We start from the raw sequence: 6,931 nt of genomic DNA, 5'->3' as shown, positions 1-6,931 counted from the left end.
AGGGAGGGTGTTATAGAGAAAATGGTACTAGGAAATAACATGAGCTTCTATGTTGCTGGAAATATTTTATTCCCCAAGTTTCGTGGCAGGAGCACAACTGGTCATTTTATTATTTTCTTTAAAGTGTGGATATATTACAGATACATTAAATATACTTTTGTACTGAGATGCCTGGGTGGCTCAGTTGGTTGAGTGGCCAACTCTTGATTTTTGGCTCAGCTCATGATCTCAGCATGATCTCAGGGTCATGAGTTCAAGGCCCCCTTCAAGTTCCATGCTTAGTGGGGAGTCTACTTGAGATTCTCTCTCTCCTTCTCTCTCTGCCCTTCCCCCCACTCACACTCTCTCTTTCAAATGAATAAATAAATCTTTAAAAAATAAATGGTGGGCAGCCCAGGTGGCTCAGCTGTTTAGCACCGCCTTCAGTCCAGGTCATGATCCTGGAGACCTGGGATCAAGTCCCATGTCAGGCTTCCTGCATGAAGCCTGCTTCTCCCTCCCTCTGGCTATATCTCTGCCTCTCTCTCTCTATCTCTCATGAATAAATAAATAAAATCTTAAAAAAAATAAGTTATTTAAAATAAATAAATAGTAACCTCAATAAATTCAAAAAATTCAAAGTCATACCATAGATCTTATCTGACAGCAATGCTTCAGAAGTTAAATAATATACCACCAAACAATGAATGAGTCAGCCAAGAAATGAAAGAAGATATTTAAAAATTACATGGAAACAAATGAAAATGAAAATACAACAGTCCAAAATCTCTGGGATGCAGCAAAAATAGTTCTAAGATGGAAGTTTATAACAATACAGGCCTAATTTAAGAAGAAAAATCTCAAATAAACAACCTAACATTACACATAACAGAGTTAGAAAAAGAAAAATAAACAGACACCAAACCCAGCAAAAGGAAGGAAATAATAAAGATTAGAACAGACATAAATGATATGGATGCTAAAACACACACACACACACACACACAAACCAAAAAACTATAGAACAGATTGATAAAATCAAGAGCTGCTTCTTTGAAAAGGTCAACAAAATTGAAAAATCTCTAGCCAGACGCATGAAAAGAGAGAGAACAAGAAGACCCAAATACATGAAATCACTAATGAAAGAGGAGAAATGACAATCAACACCACAGAAATACAAACAATTATAAAAGAATATTATGAAAACCTACATGCTAACAAATTGGACACCTCAGGTGAAATGGACAAATTCCTAGAAATACATAACTAATGTAGGAAGACACTGAAAATTTGAACAGACTAATTACCAGCAATAAAATTGAATCAACAATCAAAAAACTCCCAAAAAACAAAAGTTCAGGACTAGACAGCTTCACAGGTGAATTCTACCAAATACCAAAAGAAGAGTTAACGCTATTCTTCTCAACCTACTCCAAAATATAGAAGAGGAAGGAAAACTTACAAATTCATTCTACGAGACTAGTATCAACATGACCAAAACTAGTTAAAGACACCATAAAAAAATAGTACTACAGGACAGTATTTCTCATGAATACAGATGAAAAAAATCTTCAACAAAGTATGAGCAAACTGAATCCAACAATACATTAAAACAATCATATACCATGATCAAGTGGGATTTATTCCCTGGATGCAAGGGTAGTTCAATATTTGCAAAACACCATCAATGTGATACATCACATCTATACAAGAAAGGATAAAAACTATATGATCACTTCAATAGACGTAGAAAAAGCATTTGACAAACTACAACATCTATTCATTATAAAAAAAAAAAACTCTCAACAAACTAGGCTTAAAGGGAACATATCCAACATAATAAATGTCACATGAAAAAAGCTCACATCATCCGTAATGGGGAAAAACTGAGAGCTATTTCCATCAGGTCAGGAACAAGACAAGAATGTCTACTCTCACAATTTGATTCAGCATAGAACTAGAAGTCTGGGCCACAGCAATTGAACAACTAAAACAAATAAAAGGCATCCAAATTGATAAAGAAGAAGTAAAATTCTCATTATTTGCATTGACATGATACTATCCATAAAAAACCCTAAAGACTCTAACAAAAAAAATTACTAGAACTGTAAATGAATACAGTAAAGGGACAGGACACAAAATCAATGTACAGATATATGTTACACTCCTATACACTAATAATGAAGCATTAGAAAGTGAAATTAAGAAAACATGCCCATTTAAAATTGTACCAAAAAATTAAAATATCTAGGAACAAACATAACTAAAGAGGTGAAAGACTTGTACTCTGAAAACTATAAAATACTAATGAAAGAAATTCAGGATAATACAAAGAAATGGAAAGACATTTCATGCTCAAGGATTGGAAGAACAAATATTGTTAAAATGTCTATGTTAGGAACACCTGGATGGCTCTGCGGTTGAGTGTCTTCCTTTGACTCAGTGCATGATCCCACAGTCCTGGGATCGAGTCCCACATGTGGCTTCGTACATGGAGCCTGCTTCTCCCTCTGCCTGTGTCTCTGCCTCTCTCTCTCTCTCTCTCTCTCTCTCTCACATGAGTAAATAAATAAAATCTTTAAAAACAAAAAATTTCCATGTTACCCAAAGCAGTTTACAGATTTTAATGCAATCCCTATCAAAATACTAACAGCATTTTTTACATAACTAGAATAAACAATCCTAAAATTTGTATGGAACTACAAAGGACCTGAATAACCAAAGAAATCTTGAAAACCAAAAACAAAACTGAAGGTATCACAATTGAAGATTTCAAGTTATATTACAAAACAGTAGTAATTAAAACAAAATGGTATTGGCATAAAAATAGACACATAGATAAAAAAATAGGATACAAATACAGAAATGAATCCACAATTATATGGTCAATTAATAGTCAACAAAGGATGAAAGAATATACAATGGGAAAAAGAGTCTTATCAACAAATGGTGTTGGGAAAACTGGACAGTCATGTGAGAAGAATAAAGCTGGACCATTTTCTTTCACCATACACAAAAATAACTCAGTGGATTAAAGACCTACACGTGAGAGCAGAAACCATAAAAACCCTTGAAGAGAGAATAGGCAGTAATTCTCTGACATTGGCCATAGCAACATTTCTCTAGGTAGGTCCCCTGATTAAGGGAAATAGAAGCAAAAATAAACTACTGGGACTACATCAAAATAAAAAGCTTTTAGCAAAAGAAATAATCAACAAAACTAAAAGGCAACCTACTGAATGGGAGAAGATACTCGGGAATAACATATCCAATAAAGGGTTGGTAATCCAAAATATATTAAGAACCCATACAACTCAACACCCTAAAAACAAACACTCAAAAGATGAGCAGAAGGCATTTCTCCAAAGAAGACACCCAGACAGCCTACAGACACATGAAAAGTTGCTCAACATCACTCATCACGAGGGAAATTCAAATCTAAACCACAATGAGATATCACCTTACATATGTTAGAAAGACTAAAATCAAAAACACAAGAAACAAATGTTGGCAAAGGTGTGGAGTAAAAGGAACCATCTTTCACTGTTGGTAGGAATGCAAACTGGTGAAGCCAATGTAGAAAACAGTATGAAGGTTCCTCAAAAACTTAGAAACAGAACTACTCTACAACCTAGTAATCACACACCTGGGGGTGTATTAGCCTCCAAAAATATAAAAACATTAATTCAAAGGGATACATGCACCTTATGTTTTGGCAGCATTATTTACAATAGACAAATTGTGGAAGCAGCCCAAGTGTCCATTGATAGATGGATAAAGAAGATGTTGTATGTGTGTGTGTATATATATATAAATGGAATATATATAATGGAATATATATATAATGGAATATATATATAATGGAATATTGTTTAGTCATAAAAAAGAATGGAACCTTGCCATTTGCAATGACAATGGATGGAGCTAGAAAGGATAATGCCAACTGAAATAAGTCAGAAAAAGAAAATACCATAGAGTTTCACTCATATGAGGAATTTAAGAAACAAAATAATGAGCAAAGGAAAAAAGACAGAGATGAGACAGACTCTCAACAATAGAGAAAAACTGATGATTACCAGAGAAGTGGATGGGGAGATGGGTGAAATAGGTGATAGGGATTAAAGAGTACACTTATCACGATGAAATTTAAAAAAAAAACAATAAAGAAAAAATAAAAAATTAATACAAATAAATGGTAGACTGAATTTGTTTCACAATCTGCCTTTAAACCCTGGCTAAGCCACTTAATAGCAGTGAATTGGGAGACGTTAATGAGTCTTATGTTTCTCACTTATAAAGGGAGATAAAGCTTAACCTACAGCATTCTGAGGATAGTGAAAGCCTGTGAGAAATTAAATAGGAGATTGTCTTAGGCACCTAGTATCATTTAATGTTCATCTATCTCTAAGTTATAGCTGTGAATTTTACTCCTATCTTGTAAGCATTTTCCTTTTAGAAATTATTCTTGGAAGTTCTACCTTTCTGCTGCCTAGAAGCAATTAATGATGAGGTTCCAGGGGATGGCAAAACCACAAAGTGAAAGAAGCTGTGCCCTTAATTCATCAGCATAGAAGAGCTACTTGCAAACTAGCAAAACTCACTTGATTCTTATAAAAAATAAGTGAGTCATAATACACTTTAGTGTTAATTTGTAGAAACAAATTTGCCTATGCTAATTAATATATTCCTGAAAGATACTAGTAAATATTGAGACCTCTGGCCTCATCTCCTCAACTTCAGGAACCTGGCAACAAAGATTATACCTCACAGATGGGACACTGAAAGTTTCTTTGCAGGGGAATCTCACTAGATAAGAGAAATAACTGACAGACAATAATAGTTGAAGTGAGGGAGGTCCACTCACAGTCCAGTCAGATCACATTACAGTAAAGCCCATTACTTACCAAGACCTACCCATACTCATATAGTTTTCATTTCTTTTGTCTCACTCCAAATACAAGCTTATAGACAAAGGTTGTGAAACAATAAATTTTTCATAATTTAAGAGTTTCTAGATGAGAGGGTCTACTGAAATAATGGATAAAAAAAAAAACTTATTCCAAGGCATCTTACTGAAATTTCTGAAAATCAGGAAAAATGAGAAAACACAAAAGCTTCCAGAGAGAAACAAGTCACATACCAAAAACTCAGGAGAGTGGCATACATATTTTACGAGAAGCTATAAAGCAATGAAGCATTACCTTTAAAAATATGGGGAAAAATGATTTCTAATGTAGAACTTTATACCCAACCAAGGTATAAATTAAGAGGATTGATAAAATAAAGACGTTTTTACTGATAAAGTTCTCAAAAGTTTAATTCCCATATACCCTCTCCTAAAATTAGGAGTTAAAAGACAAGATCCTAGAAACAGAAGGTCGCAAACAAGGCAAATGATATTAACCCCAGGACATTAGTGAGAGGAGATCCCCGAAGCAGTAGCATGCTACCTTAGAGAACAAGAATAACTAGTCCATACTGCAGCAAGAGAACAAAGAACTCCCCAAAGATAACTCTATTAAGATGAAGCTGATTAGATGATTCACAGGTTTAATCATATTGAGGAAAAAGTGTATACTTTTGGCAAAGAATTTGGTGATTGGTAGGGGATAGGTATAAAGAATACAACAGAAACAAGTGAAAGAGAGAGAAAAATAAAATAGTCACCATCCTATGGATGACAATTATGGGTTTAAGCCACATAGCAGTACCTCAAACTAGTAGATGATTTCTCTTGTAAAGTCCAGAGATAGGGGGTGCACTGCTCCTGGCATGGTATTCCCTGGTGTCAGAACCTAGGCTTCTTCTCCCTTGTTCCACCATCTCCAGCATGTGGCTTCTACCACACAATCCAAGAGCTTATCGGATTACGTCGACATTTCAGCATGCAGAAATAAGGGAGGAGGAGGAAAACACTCCTACACTGCTAGGATCACTTATGGTAGGTTTTAAGTGCATTAAACACAGCTCACTGGCCAGGACTTAAGTCACATGACCGCACCAAGCTTCGTAGGTTCTACTGCTAACTTTTTAAAAAGAGGACCAGGGTAAACAGCTAACAGTCTCTGCTACCTCCAGCAATTTCTATTCTTCAGATCTTACTTTGTTCTTCCTCATAGTATTGCTTAATCTCTGACATATTTTCTCTTCAGGTGTTTATTTCCCGTAACCTTTAAGTTCTAAGAGGACAAGAACTCTCTTTTGTTCCCTAGTGTCTGCAAATGTGCCTGAAACATAAAAGAAATTTAATAAATAGGGGTTGAATGAGTTGTTAATTCCAGAGGGGATAAAGCCTAAGAAAATAAATTTAAACATTAAAGATCCAATCTGGGTACAAAGATGATGCTTTGTTTTGTCAACATCAGTTACAAATGGACGCACATCATCCAAGAAAACTGACTCTTCCTCTCTGGAATTACAAGTTTTAAAAGCCTACTTTCCTCTGTAGATCACTGAAAACTCTTTGCACAAGCCACAACTAATTCCCTAGTCCTAATAACGTAATATGACATTATTGTCTGCAATAATGTAATTAACAGGAATGTTAACATCAATATAACATAGGTAACATAAATTAGTCAAATCAATTAACTTTTTAATGTAAGCATTAGATATGGAAACGTTAAAATTTTGTTTTTTAATTGTATTTATTAATGAGACAGAGAGAGAGAGAGAGAGGGAGGCAGAGACACAGGCAGAGGGAGAAGCAGGCTTCATGCAGGGAGCCGGACGTGGGACTCGATCCTGAGACTCCAGGATCACGCCCTGGGCCAAAGGCAGGCACTAAACTAAACCACTGAGCCACCCACGGATGCAAAACATTAAAATTTTGATGGAGTGGTACCTAAGAGACTGGAATCCTCATTGCATAAAAGTCAACAAATTCTATCTATAACTGAAAAAAAAAAAAGAAATAGCAGAATGTGCCTATTATTTAAAAATATACAGGGAT

This window comes from Vulpes lagopus, chromosome 7, assembly GCF_018345385.1.
Source record: "Vulpes lagopus strain Blue_001 chromosome 7, ASM1834538v1, whole genome shotgun sequence".
Classification (NCBI taxonomy): domain Eukaryota; kingdom Metazoa; phylum Chordata; class Mammalia; order Carnivora; family Canidae; genus Vulpes; species Vulpes lagopus.
This window is presented reverse-complemented; position numbering follows the sequence as displayed.